The sequence below is a fragment of the Pongo abelii genome, chromosome 13, assembly GCF_028885655.2.
Source record: "Pongo abelii isolate AG06213 chromosome 13, NHGRI_mPonAbe1-v2.0_pri, whole genome shotgun sequence".
NCBI lineage: Eukaryota > Metazoa > Chordata > Mammalia > Primates > Hominidae > Pongo > Pongo abelii.
Genome location: NC_071998.2, coordinates 96,913,316 through 96,928,712, shown reverse-complemented (window position 1 = coordinate 96,928,712; position 15,397 = coordinate 96,913,316). Strand labels below are relative to the sequence as shown.

The window sequence follows — 15,397 nt, the reverse complement described above, 5'->3', positions numbered from 1 at the left end:
CTGGGCAACAGAGTAAGACCCTGTCTCAAACAATAAATAAAATAAATGTTAAAATATGTAAATAAAGCTGTAATTAAAAACAAATAACTCAATGAGACAGGAACTACTATTATCCCCATTTTGCAGATGAAGTAACCAAGACTTGCCTGAAGTCACACAGCTAGCAGAGAGCGGGGCCAAGACATCCATCTGCCAGGCCTGAGTGTGTGAACACTGCATTCATTTACAAAGGGTTTGCTCTGTGGGAGCACCAGAGCCAAGCCCTTTCTGTGCATCACTATGCTGACTCTCCCCACAGCCCCCAAGGCTTCCTGCCTCTGTGTTGGGTCATGTGAGTCTTTGGCAAGTTTCCATATTTGCAGAGCCAAAAGCCACATTTTCATGCTGGTCTCCCTCAGGAGCCACACAGAATAAGAATGCTCTTCATTCCACATGGGGCCTTGGGTCTTAGAACACAGCCACAGATTCCTCCTTTCTTCTTTTCTGCAGGCGCCACATACCCAGGCCACACAGAACTACACAGACCACAGAGCTGGGAGGCCCATGACTCCCAAAGTCAGGCTATGAACCTGGCTGAAGTGGCCGCACCAGAGTCACCTAGGGGCCTTAGAAAAATCATAGAGAGACCAAGTCAGTAGAGTTAAGCCCAGGAGTCTGTGTTTTTTTAAAGGCTACCAAGTGATTCCAGCCAGGAGCTAAGTAAAGCAACCTATCATTTTAAAGAAAGGAAACTAAAGCCCACAGAGGGACGTAACTATTTCAAAATCACACAGCCATATTCAAGCCAACTCATGTCTGGAAGAGCCTACTTCGGTGTTGATATTTCTAAGTCAGGAAATTGACATGAGGCTGTAGGTTATAATGCAAAGGTAAGGGCAGGAATATATCATCCATATAAGAAGAGATGCAATTAATCAGCAAGTCACATGGGAAAATGTTTAATCCCAATATCTATAAAAATGCAATCAAAACAATATACAGCATTTTATAGCCATCAAATTTAAGACTAATAATACTCAACCTTGGTGAGGTTATCATGAAATTGGTTCATTTGCACATTGCTTATAACAATTTAAATTGATATAATGCTTTGCAAACCAATGCAACACGACAAATTAAGAGCCTCAGGCTGGGTCCGGTAGAGACATCTACTCAGTGCCATGTACATCAGGTATTAGAAATGCAGGTATGAGCCAAGACTTGCTCAATGTCTTCAAAAAACTCACTGAACACAGAAATAGACAGAAGTGAAGGCATGTTTTGATACTAAAGGTAAAGCTGGACATGGTGACTTACGTCTGTAATCCCAGCACTTTGGGAGGCTAAGTTGGGAAGATGACTTGAAACCAGGAATTTGAGACCTCAGACTGAGCAACATAGTGATACCCTGTCTCTGCAGAAAAAAATTAAAAATTTGCCGAGCATAGTGGCATGCATATGTAGTAGTTCCAGCTAGTTGGGAGGCTTAGGTAGGAAGATGGCTTGAGTCCGGGAGGTCTAGGCTGCAATGAGATATGAATGCATCATCACATTCTAGCCTGGATGACAGAGTGAGACCGTGTCTCATAAAAAAGCAAGAAAATACAACCATACTAAAGGTAAGTAGTAAGCATGGGGGGTCATGAGACCAACTAAGGTGGGGCTGTTAGCCATCCCTTGGAGGTTTACAAAAAAGATTCCTAGCAAGGCTGACAATTGAGCTGAATCTGGAAGAATAAGCAAGTTAACGAGGTGAAGAAAGTTGAGAACAGCATTCCAGGCAGTGGGAACAGCCTGAGAAAACTCCTGGAAGCTTGCAAGAGTTTTCAGCATTCAGGAAACCAGAGGAAAGTCCAGGGTTACAAGAGACATAGAGGCAGTTGGGCTCAGACCGTAGAGGGCTTTCTGTGTTCTGCTGAGTCTAGGCTTTGTCTTCTTATAAATCACAAGGATTCATTGTAGTGTGATCAGCAAGGGAATGACATGAGCAAATGTGAGCCTTGGAATGGTTTCTTTGGCTGTAGCATAGAGGAGGACAGCAGAGAGACAAGAGCAGACAGGGAGGCCAGTTAACAGAACGTGGCCACAGTCTAAGCAGAGATGGACAATGGAAGGCCACTAAGTAGTGATAGCGGGGAGGAGAGGAAGAGATAGGTGGGAGAGAAGGAAGGAATATGCTCTTCTGGATAGTCTCATTACCCAGTCACCAGAAATCAGTAACTCTTTGATTGTGGAGGTTTAAGGAAGAGATAAGAATTGAAAACAATCTCAGAGGAAGAGCTGGAAACTGAATCAGCCAGGGGTCAGTAAGGCTCTGACTGTAGCTGAGTGCAATGTTGCAGCTCAGGGGAGCTGCATGAGTGGTGGCCCAGGAAAGGGGGACATCCCACTTGCATCAGCCTCCCAGGTAGTGGCCCAGGGAAGAGGACATCCCTCCCGCATGAGCCTCCTAGGCGACAGCTAGCTGCTGTGGGGGAGAGTAGAGCCCAGGGAGCAGGGACCAGGAAGGGGTCACAGGTTGGATTTCCCAGGAGGCACTCTGAGATGGTGATTAGAGTGCAGGAGGTTCGCTTGAGTGTGTTCGCTGGATCAATGCCTACGGAAGAGAGGGGAAGGAAGAAAGCAGGATTGGGCAGAGGGAGAAGTTGGGCCGCAGCCTTGATGGAGGCCTCAGCCAAGCTTACAGTAGACTCTGAAACTACTATGGCCATTCAGAGTTGTTCCAGGTTGGAGAGACAGGTTTAGTCCCTTATATCCTCCCATCAGTCATGGTGGTGACCCAGAAGGGGGCACGTGGCCTGGGTGAGGTGGCTGCCTTCCACAAAGGCAATCCCTGTAGAACTACCTGTAGGCAACATCACCAGCAGCTGGGGAACCATGTCCTTCATTTATGAAGAGGGGTCTGGGTGGCTACTGTAGCATCTACCACAGAAGAATGTGGTCTGACCACAGGGGTCTGGGCCAGGCCCCCAGCGAGGGAATTGAAAACCAAAGAAAAAGCCCAGGTATAAGGTAAAGCCACATGGTGGGGATTGTCTGGCCATGGAGGAGCCAAGGCTTCCTAAAGCTCTGTAAGTCACAAGCCAAGGGTAGCCAGACTCCTTCAGACCCATGGGATTACATCAAAGCCCAATAGACTATTATCCTCAGACACGACAGACTGAGGGCCAGGCCAGGGTCCCTGGCAGGAAGCTGGGAACAGGAAGGGGTAGCACTGAGTCATACTATATCCACTATAGCCAAAAACCTGGAAACAACCTGCCTGTCCAATGTGAGGGAGCGGTGGAGTAAATCATGGTGCCTCCACTCAAATAACTGTTCTATAGCCATTAAAATAATACAAGTGGCTTTTCTATGACATGAAACAGAGGATACTTTCAGCAGAGAAAAACACAGGAAATACCCAGCTTATCAGTGTAACTGTAAATGTGAGCTCTGCATATGGATGGACAATTGGCAGCATACACAGAAAATAAAATCATTGATTTTTATGATTGAGGGAACATGGCGGTTTTTAATTCCTGTTATCGTCATTCATAATAAAGACTTTTTTCCAGCCTTGGCCATCTCTCAACAGAGGAAGCTACAGATGCTTTCATGTTGGTGTGTGACTGGATATATCTCATTTCACACTTACCATGACAGCTGCGTGCTGCCCACCAGGCAGTCAGACCTCCAAGCCTGCTCAGATATTGCTCAGGGGAAGCTATTAGCTATGTCTATGAGCAAAAGGGGTTCAAAAGTTGGCAATGCGGAAAATATTTTTAGTAGGGAAGAAAAGAAGGTTTTATGCCTCCCACACCTAACTAGTAGGTGGGATGTTAATCAGGGCAAGTTTAGATCAATATTTAAGGAAAGTCTTTGCCATAACAACTGATGGGCTATTTCCAGAGGAATGAGCCCATTACGTTTGAGCAAGTGCTAAAAGCTCATTGGTCGGGGATGCTATAGTAGAGCTTCAGGGAATCAAAGACACTAGTCAAGAGATTTTCTAGATGATGATTAAAATAATTCAAAATTTAACTCAAGAAAGGTCAACTAGGGACCAGCTGGGTCAGCTCTTCATGGATTCCTAGAGACAGAAGTGAGATGGTCCAGGGTAGTCCATAGAGAAGGGCCATTGAGAGCTCTCTCCTCGAGCACCCATCTTGCTGTGGTCAACTAATCCATATTTGTGCTGCAAAACAACCCAGACCTTCTAAGCCCTGAGTCATTCAAGAAGCCACAAACTTCCTTCTCTTCTGATGCTCAGGAGTTTCTGAAAGCACCATGAAGAAAAACCCCAAGGTTAACCAAATGACTCCTAATTTCAACCATTTTTTTCTTAAGATACTTTTTTTTACATTTATTTTAAAACCATGGTCAATGGCGTTTGAATACAGGCTTATAATGGAGTTGTATTACAAATAATCAAGTAGCCCTAAACCCCATTTAACACATCAAGTTGGCTTTAAATCTGTCCACAATGCCCAGAGGTGTTCCTTTGTAGCTTTCCTGAAGCCATTCAGCAAACATTTAGTGAACTCCTTTTGTGCCAGAAACTGTGGTAGGCATTGGAGACCCAGAGATGAACTAAGCCAGGAACAACTAGCCCGATAGCTAGACTGGTTAAGAGAAAGAGAAAGAGAGAGAGAGAGAAAAAAAAATGCTTAAAGTAAAATCACAGCTCATAAACTAAGAACAATGTGGGGTGAGCATCAAGTGTCAGAATTACCGAAGAGGAAATAGAGCATGATCTGTGGGGTTTCAAAATTCTTCAGAGAGAGGTGCTGTCTCACCTGGAAAGGGAAGGTTAGTAGAATTGCTCCAGATGGAGAAGGTGGCACAGGTGCGACAGGAGCTGCTGTTTTTAGGGAAAGAAGAGAAAGGTGAACTCTCCCAAGGTGGCAGTAGGTTAAGGTGCATAAGCCTGGAGAGGTAAGGTGGGTTCGGATCATGAAAGATTTTGTATGCCAAGCCTAAGAGTTTCCATTTTATCCTGAGAGTCATGGGGAGACACGGGGGTTTTCAAGCAAGGATATGATGGAATTTGTGGTTTTTACTTTAATCTTTCTGAGGCAGTAAGAGGATGGACCAGAGGAAAGAGGAATAAATGGCAGGAAATTATAACTATATGTCATAATTTAATCTGTCTCATTTAATCCCCACATCATCACCATGATTACCTGTCCTTCAGCTGAGGGATAACCCCCTGTGACACACATCAAGTTGGGGAATAGAAAGATTCCATGATACAGTTGAAAGAGCACAAGGTCTGAGTATGGCAATTCCTCAGGGATCTAGAACTAGAAATACCATTTGGCCCAGAGATCCTATTACCGTGTACATACCCAAAGGATTATAAATCATTCTACGATAAAGACACATGCACACGTATGTTTATTGCGGCACTATTCACAATAGCAAAGACTTGGAACCAACCCAAACGTCCATCAATGATAGACTGGATTAAGAAAATGTGGCACATATACACCATGGAATACTATGCAGCCATAAAAAAGGATAAGTTCATGTCCTTTGCAGGGACATGGGTGAGCTGGAAACCATCATTCTAAGCAAACTATCACAAGGACAGAAAACCAAACGCCACATGTTCTCACTCATAGGTGGGAGTAGAACAATGAGAACACATGGACACAGGGCAGGGAACATCACACACCAGGGTCTGCTGGGGAGTGGGGGGCCGGGGGAGGGATAGCATTAGGAGAAATACCTAACGTAAATGACGAATTGATGGGTGCAGCAAACAGCATCTATGTGGTTTGTATTCTCCAGATGGAGAAGGTGGCACAGGTACGCCAGGAGCTGCTATTTTTAGGGAAAGAAGAGAAAGGTGAAACCTCCAAGGTGGCAGTAGGTTGGTTGTGCCAACCAACCAATGGCACATGTATACCTATGTAACAAACCTGCATGTTGTGCACATGTACCCTAGAACATGAAGTATAATTTAAGAAAAAAAAAAAAGGGCACAAGGTCTGAAAGTAGATACCCCCAATTAGAATTATGTCTTCTTTCCTGACCAGCTGTGCAACCTTGGAAAAGCCACCTAACCTCTCTGATTCCTAGCTCTCCCAACTGTAAGGAAAGGCCAAGTGTCTCCCAGGGATGCTGTGAAGACCTTGAGACAGAGATGTGAGAGCTCTTGGGAAATCACAGAGCTCAGTGAAAATGCAATTCCTCCATCTGGAGGTAAACCCAGATTTGGATTCCATTTTTGCATTGTATTAAGAGAGTCTCAATAATGTATCTTTAGACAAAATAGTGCCACATAAAAGAAAATGTCTTTCTGTATTTACCTGTGTCCCCAGGCAACGGAGGTTGCGCCAAACCACACACTGCCACTAGAGGGAGCTCATCCTTTAGCATCAAGGAAGTCATTTCAGCTCAAACTCTCAAAATAGAGGTCCTCTGTTAGGGGAGACAGAAAGCTGAATAAGGTCAGTTGGTTGGTTTCTTGAGGGGTGTGTGTGTGTGCGCGCGCGCATGTGTGAGTGTGTGTGTATGCTAGGGTATTCTAATCATTGTTCATCATCAGTCCCAGAGTAAAACGTCTGCAATTAGACTACCGTTCAATCCCAGTGCCTCCATTTCCTAGTGTATTAATTTGGGCAAGTGACTTCATTTCTCTAAGCTTAAGTTTCTTCATCAGTAAAACAGTGAAACTCATGGCTACACTGTGGCGATGATTTTATGAGATATTAATATTAGACATAGAGTGCCCAGTGAATACCTAGCACAGCCTAGGAATCCCACAGATTTTAGAACCCCTTCATTTTCCCATCTTGTTGTAAATACAACAATAATTTGGAAATATATTTAAGTGAAATTGAAAGGCAAAGTAAACAGAGCAGAAAGAGGCACAAAGGGATGCTGAATGTGCTTGGTGTGAGACATGGACATTCCTCATTCTCGCATCTGTTTAGTGAAGGCATCCGTGTATGTGGACACCGTTTTATAAGCCCCATGGCTAGACTAGGCAGTCATGAACAGATGGGCAGCCAGGAGTAACTGCAAAATGAAGTGGGCATATGGACCGCAAACTATGGCTCCCTCTCCTTCTGTTGGAGCCATTCCTCTCAATTCTGGAGTTGTTACCCTGAAGTGGGAGGGGGGAAATGTTATTTAATGGATTTCATGTCACTCTTATATTTCTAAAATCATTATATTCATTCTGCCTTGAATTTCCACAGAGCCACCTTCTCTCAGTGTTCCAGCAAGTAGCTCTTACAAAGGCTGTGCCAAAACCACGCCAACGCAACTGGTAGAAAAAGAAGATTTGGGTCAAACAACCAAGTTGCCTTGACCAAATTCCAAATATCAGATGGGTGAGTTTTCCTCTCTGAATTAACCATTGCTTGACTAAACCAACATGGTCAACTGGATCTTTTGATTTCTCTTAAAGGCAAAGGGAAGAGAGAATTCACATGTGTTAAGCACCATTGTGCACCAGGTTCTGTGCCAGGCACTTTGCCAACTCTCACATGACGATCACAACCCAAAAAGGGAGAGGTACCTATATTTGCTTTACTGAAGCAGTGCCTGTGACTCAGAGAGGTTGAGTAACTTGCCTGAGGTCACACAGCTAAGAGTGTGAGAGAGACAACTCTGGAGCTCTCACTAGATACCAAAGTCTGAGTTTTTCCAATACACACTAAATACAATAAAAGTCTTTTTGAAAGCTCCCTCTAAAATGTCCTTGTGTGCTGTGCTCACTTTTTGGATTTCTACCCTCTCAATTTCCAAGTCTGTCCTCAGTTTTCCCTATTATAAAACTTTCTATTTAGTCCACCCTCAAAGGTTCTCACCCTATTTATTCACTGTAACAATGCCCACAAAAGATAAGAAGAGTTTGTTTTACAAGCAGAGAAACTGTCGCTTGGAGTGACTTAACTAAGGCCAGTCTGTTGGCAAGTAAAAATTCTAACATAGAAAAACTACTTTCTCTCATGCAGAGATTCTGCCTCTAGACAGAGCTGGAAGAGTTCCACAGTGTCTCAACCTCTAAATGTATAGAACCCAGGAGTCCAGCTTGAAATTAAAGCATCATCCTTAACGCTGTCTTCACATCTCATCTCAATACTGATTAAACAAGTCTTGAATTAGTCACCTCATCTCCATCTCCACTGCCAATGCCCAGGGCAGGCCTGGATCCCTGCAAAGGTCAGCCACCTGCTGACCCCATCTCTAGTCTTACCTCATCAGCCCAACACTTAACTGTCAATAGAGGGTTGGGTTCTGTTTAAATAAAATAATTCCATCAAGTTGCATGCCTGATGAAAAAGTTACAATGACCCCTCCTCATCTCCCAATGAAAGCCAGGCCCCTTAATCTGCAAAAGGCGCCCTTTATATTCTGACACAGGCTACCCCCCTAGTCACATCAATTTCACCCAACCCCCACTCCCCCACAGCTTCTTAACAAGGAAATTTAGTATTTTGGGTATAGCTAATACTAATCCATCCTTCACTTCTTCCTTTTAGTAATGAAATTCTTGAGTATTAGCCGAGTACAAGGGCTCCCTTGCAGCTGGATATGACCATGTGACTTGGTATGGGACAATGGGATGCAGGGACAGTAATGTGTGCTATTTCTGGTTTTGTTTTTGTTTTGTTTTGTTTTCATTAAAAGGAAGCTTGCTTTCCACTTTCTATTCTTTCTCAAGGGTGAGAAAATGCACATGTTGATAATAAGCCAGCTTTGACCCAGGATGATGATGACAACATTCAGGAGCTTGGGTCCCTAAGGGTTTGTGGAGTATAACACTATTTGTTTGGTTTGGGCTTCTCTGGAGATAAGGATTCCAATGCATTTATTTCAGAGGTGATTCCAGAAAATAGCAGGAGGGGAGAGGGGAAGTGAAACAGAGAAGATAAGAAAACCAATGATACATTACCAAGTCAGCTACCACTATGGGCAGCTGGATCTCAACCAAAATGGGAAAATTGGAGGGATGTATTGAATGTGACTCTAAGCTGTCCCGCCCTGGGGGTAAGGGGAAGCTGGGGTACTTATATATACCAACACCTGCAAAAGTTGATTGAGGGATATTGGAGGAAGGGGCCATTTATTCCCTGGCACCGTAAGCCTGCTGCACCACCAGGCAGAGTGCTCTGGTGTCAGGGAGAGCCCTCAGGCAGGCATAGGTGCTAGAAGGTGGAAGTAGGCCTGGGTACATAGAAATGGTGAATGTTGGGGTGATTTAGGTGGGGTACAGGCGTGTCTGTTACACCAACCCAACTCTCCATCCCTTCATCCTAGCTTGGACTTTTATGAAATAAAGAAATAAACCTTTGGGAGGCCAAGGCAGGCGGATCACGAGGTCAGGAGATCAAGACCATCCTGGCTAACACGGTGAAACCCTGTCTCTACTAAAAATACAAAAAATTAGCCAGGCGTGGTGGTGGGCACCTGTAGTCCCAGCTACTCAGGAGGCTGAGGCAGGAGAATGGTGTGAACCTGGGAGGCAGAGCTTGCAGTGAGCCGAGATGGCGCCACTGCAGTCCAGCCTGGGTGAAAGAGCGAGACTCCATCTCAAAAAAAAAAAGAAACCTTCTGTTTTAAGCCACTGTTACTTAGTCTGTGTTAACCAACCTAGCTTATACAATGATGTGAGACTGTTTGCATTCAAAGACCGTCTCTGTCACTCACTAGATACAGGCAACTGAATCTTACTGAGCCTCAATTCTTCTTCTGGAAAATTGGTATACTTGTTCACTGGGCTGTTTTTAAGGGTACCTGGGGTGATACTAGCAAAGTACCCTGGCAAAGAGTGAGCAAGCTGCTATTCCTGTTTCTCTTCTAGGAGCCCTTTTCCAACACTGCTCTTAAATTTGCCTTGATAGTCCATATACTCTTCAGGACTGGTCCCTACACAGGCAGAACATGATGGAGGTCCCAGAGCAGAGCCAAAGAGTGTCTTTAGCAAAGTTTCAATCACAAAGATGTTACCCCAGAATTAAAAAAAAAAAAATAGGACCTGTAGCTGGAGCCAAAGGTCAATGCCAGGAAAGGGCAGCCAACTAGGAAGAAAATGACCAAAAGACAGACAAGACCATGGGGAAGCCAGCAGAGCAAGGGGGCAATACTGGCATTTCTCGAGTGTTCAGCAGGGGATCCCTAGGATGGCAGTGCTTCTCTGGCCCAAGCATTTAGCCAGGCCAGGCAGCAGGAAGCCAGTGCCCCATAAGTGTTTGTGAATGAGCAGGCAGGTGGCCCTGGCAATAGCCTGGCTCCATTCCCAGCTCTGCTCAGTTGGAGACACAGAAAGCAGCTCCCCTATCATGCACTTTTGATGTCTGCAGACAGCTAGGGCTCATTTCCTCCCTAGTTTCCCTGCCCAATCCCCCAGAGACCAGGTCCCCAAGGTTGAGTAGTGGCAACTCCTTCCTTTCGAACACTGCTCAATGAGAGCAATGAATCATTAACAATTGCAGTGGGTTGCCCTAGGTAAATATCTGTTGACTCCTGATGGATAGCAAGTGCTCACTCATGAGGATTAGTTGAAATTGAACTGAGGAGAATATTGCTTTAACTGTCACTCTCCACCTGAGCTGTCACACATACAGAACTGGTCTTTAATATTAATTATTCAGTCAGTGTACATGGAGCGCTTCCCTGGGCCAGGCTCCAAATTAGCCGAGGGTCTCAGAGACAAGGAGAACTTGACTAAGACATGGCTGGGGAGAAACAGAGCAACCAAATGACTTTAAGTGTGAGATCAGTGATTTTTAATCATTGACTGATCTGAATTACCTGAGTTTATAAATATGCCACTTCCCAGGCCCCACTCCCAGCGACTTAATCTAGGATCTGCATTTTTTTTAAAATGGACATTTTAGGACAGTTTTAAATTTACAGGAAAATTGAGATGATGGTTTGGAGAGTTTAAATATATATCCTCACTCAGTTTCCCGTATTCTTAACATCTTACATCAGAATGGTACATGTGTTAAAATTCATGAACAAATATTGATACTTTTTTATGTGTTTTTCTATTCCAGGATCCCATTCAGGATACCACATTACATGTAATTGTCATATCTCCTTAGGCTCCTCTTGGCTGTGACAGTTCCTCAGATTCTCCTTGTTTTTGGTGACTTTGACAGTTTTGAGGTGTATTAGTCAAGTATTTCATAGGATATCCCTCTAGTGGAATTGATCTCATGTTTTTCTCATGATTGCACTGTGGTTATGGGTTTCGGGCAGGAAAACCACAGAGGTAAGGTATCCTTTTCATCACATCATATAAAGGGTATACAGTATCAACAGGGTTTATCACTGTTGATATTGATGTTGATCAACTGACTCAGGTAGTATTTGTCAGTTTTCTCCAATGAAGGGCATTTTTTTAAATCTAGTTCCATACTGTCCTCTTTGGAAGGAAGTCACTGCATACAGCCCACATGAATGGAGTAGAAAGTTATGCCTTCCCCTTCTTGAGGGCAGAGAATCTACATAAATTATTCAGAATTCTTCCACATGGGAAATTTACGTCTTCTCTTCATTTATATATTTATTCAATCACTTTTATGTCAGCATAGATTATTGGCTATTTATTTCACACTTTAGGTTAAAATCCAATACTACTTTACTTTGTTGCACAAATTGTTCCAATGTTGGCCATTGGGTTGGCTCCTGTTTCCCTTTGATATACCCTTAATCAATTCAGGTTTTCATTTGTTCAGTTTTGAGCACTTTCTTACTTTCAGGCACTACAGGATGTCTCATGCTCATTTTATATTTTTTCTATTCCACTCCTAAAATACTTTTCTTCAAGGAGTGCTGATTTCTTTTATTAGAGAATAGTTTTAGAAACCAAGATCTGGGTGCTAGGTGCAGTGCCTGTAATTTATGTAACTTCTTACTTGAAAATAATTTCAAACCTAGAAAAGTTGCAAAATAGCACAAAGAACACCCACTTATTCTTTATCCAGATTCATATCCTGATAATATTTTGTGTCACCTGCTATATCATTTGCTCTCTGTACATAATTTTTCTAAACCATTTGAGAAATCATGGCTCTTTAAGCACTTCGGTGCATAGCTGCTAAAAAGAATAGGCGTGCTCTTTTCAAACCAGAGTTACTGACTGTTGTCAATTTAACACAGATATAATTATTTACCATTCACTTTTCAATTTTATTAATAAACTTTATATCCTGTATTGATTTTTTTCTTCCAGTACAGAACCCAGTCTAAGCTTGGGTATTACACTTAGTTGTCATGTCTTTTTAGTCTCCCTTAATCTGAAACAGGTCATTGGCCTTGCTTTGTCTTTTATGACATTCACATTTTTTGTTTTTTTGGTTTTATTTGTTTTATTTGTTTTTGAAATGGAGTTTCACTGTGTCTCCCAGGCTAGAGTGCAGTGGCGCAATGTCGGCTCACCGCAACCTCTGCCTCCTAGGTTCAAGAAATTCTCCTGCCTCAGCCTCTCAAGTAGCTGGGATTACAGGCATGTGCCACCATGCCCAGCTAATTTTTCTATTTTTAGTAGGGATGCGGTTTCATCATGTTGGCCAGGCTGGTCTTGAGCTCCTGACCTCGAATGATCCACCCACCTTGGCCTCCCAAATTGCTGGGATTTGAGGTGTGAGCCACCATGCCCGGCAAACATTCACAGTTTTTGAAGAATACCATCCACTTTTAAAAATAGACAGTTCCTCATTTGGAGTTTTCTGATTGCCAAGCTAGTAAAACTACATAGTGTGAGGCCACAGTCCCCAAGTCTGTCCTCCCATCTGATACCAACTGCAAATTCACGGAGTTCCCAAAATCCTTTGAAATTTCAATAATTTGCTAGAAGAACTCACAGAACTCACTTTAAGCTATTATACCCATGGTTACAGTTTATTACAGGGAAAAATATAGATTAAAATAAGCCAAAGGAAATGATGCTATAGAGCAAAGTCTTGGAGGGTTCCAAATGTGAAGTGTCTGTTTTCCTCTCCGTGGAGTTAGCATGCATTACCCTCCAGGAATTTGTGTGTGACAATACACACAAGTGTTAGTGAGAAAATCTCACTCAAGCCTCAGTGCTCAGAGTTTTCTTAGGGGCTCCATCACATAGACATGATTTATTGATTAATTGCCCCAGGGTTGGACTCAGTCTCCAGGTCTACCAATATCATGTGACCCAAAGCCCTTGCCATATTCACATGGTTGGTCTTTCTGGCATGGCCAACCCTACCTTAAGACTGCAGGCGTGGCCAGCTCCCATCCTGAACAAAAACGCTCCAACAGATATAACACAGGTTGCTTCCCAGAAGCTGAGGATACAAGGTCAAATTCTTTATTATACACTGATGTTTTTCATGAGTAGATCCAGATTATGCATTTCCAGCTGTGATACCATATGATGTGTGTCCGTCTCAAAGTATCATGTCTCAAGGCCTGCATGGTCTGTCTGCCCCTCATTGATGATGTTAAATATAAACACCGTTGGCCGGGTGCAGTGGCTCACATCTGTAATCCCAGCACTTTGAGAGGCTGAAGTGGGTGGATTGTGAGGTCAAGAGATTGAGACCATCCTGGCTAACATGGTGAAACCCCATCTCTATTAAAAATACAAAAAATTAGCTGGGCATGGTGGCACATGCCTGTAGTCCCAGCTACTCAGGAGGCTGAGCCAGGAGAATCACTTGAACCTGGGTGGGAGGTTGTAGTGAACCGAGATCGCGCCACTGCATTCCAGCCTGGTGAAGGAGCGAGACTGTCTCCAAACAAAACAAAACAAAACAAAAACACTGTCAAGGTATTGTCCACACTCTCCACTGTATAGAAACTATATTTTTCCTTGCTTCTAATATACCATTTATTAAAATGTAGTAACAATACAAGATCAAGCAAATGTCCTGATCTTAATCAAAATTCCCCTAGATTTAGCATCTATTGATATGTCTGACCCAAACCAGTCTTTACTATGATGGTTGCAAAACGCTGCTGTTCTATCTCCAGCGTTGCCTTCAACTTACCAGTCAGCACTTGTCATCTGCCATAAACAAGGAGAGACTGCAGTTTTAATCAGCATCCCCTAGTGATTACGATGCAGAAGGTCTCCTCGACATTCTCTGAGAAACATTCCAATAAGTCAATCTAACATAGAAACATAAAAACTACAGTAAGTTTTATCTTAGTGGATGAGGAGGCATTCATCTGTAGAGAAACTCAAACCCTTCTTTTTTTGCAGAATACAATCAAGTCCTTCATAATATTTACTCCCTTGCTATTCAAAGTGATTCAAAAGCAGCAGCCCTTAGAAGCTTGTTAGACATGCAAAATCTGAGAGCTTACCACTGACTCAATCAGAATCTGCATTCTGCCAAAATTTCCAGATGGCTTGCCAGCACATTACATTTTTGAAAACACTAACCTGTAGGACCCCCTCCAGGCCCTGACTCCCCACCTCAGGCCATATCCTCCACAGAAAGCCAAATTCCAAACATATTGAACCATGTACACTCTCCCAAAGGCCACATATTCCCTTTAGCCTCCAAATAGCCTTTGTACAGACTAGTCCTTTGCCTGGAATGCCCTTGACCTACCCCGCACCACAACACTTTGAATGTTTGTTTCCTGTTTGGCCATCTGGACTCACCTAGAATCATTTCCTCCAGTCTTTCCTGGCTCCACCAACCACGTTAGAAGCCACTGCATGTGCTTCCAAGACATCCCCAACTTCTATTCTCCTAGCACTCATTCACTGTACAATAACTACCCATTTTCCTATCTTTCTCCCCACTGAAGATTGCAAGCAATTTGAGGGCAGGGACTGTGTCTTATTCATTACTATATCTCCAGCACTGAACAAAGTCCTGAGTCCTAATGGGTACTAGCAAAATTTGTTTAAATAAATAATAGAAATGTGTTTAGTTATAACAACATTTATTTATGTGTTTGCACAGGTCCGTGTGAGATACACACACTAATTATGCAGATATAATTATTATGCCCATTTTGCAGATGAGAACACTGAGGAACAGAGAAGTTCTGTGACTGAACCAAGATTACACAGCAAGTAGGTGCTGGAGCTGGGATTTGCAACTAGGCAGTCTGACTCCAGAGTTTGCAAGTTTCATACACTTTGCTTCCTGACACAAAACTATAGTGAGAGAAAAGCAAACTAGTATTTCTCTCAGTTATCACTGTGGGTGAGTATGATGTGGCAACCTGACCCTCATACCCAAAGAACCCAAATTTAAAGGCCTATCACCCAGCTGGGGACAATGTGCCATTATTGCTGGCAAGGTACCTGCGACATGGGCATCCCCTGAGTGCTGAACTTGCAAAGCCCAAAAGAGAGAAGAAAGGAGGAAGGAAGTTCAAGTGAGCTTTTCAAGTGAACCGGACAAGACCCCCACACTCTGGCACAGTCTTTAGAACAGGTACACGTCTTGCAGTCAGGTACATCTTAAAGGGT

The 15,397-nt window shown here is 43.4% G+C and overlaps 1 long non-coding RNA gene across 1 annotated transcript; it reads right to left on the bottom strand.

The window, feature by feature from the left end:
• Positions 1-6,252: 6,252 nt before the first annotated feature.
• Positions 6,253-14,767, bottom strand: LOC129047973 (uncharacterized). Its single transcript, XR_008509923.2, has 3 exons — positions 13,953-14,767; positions 13,169-13,247; positions 6,253-6,387 (listed from the first exon to the last, which is right to left on the bottom strand). It is a non-coding gene; the product is annotated as an uncharacterized LOC129047973 (long non-coding RNA).
• Positions 14,768-15,397: the final 630 nt, after the last annotated feature.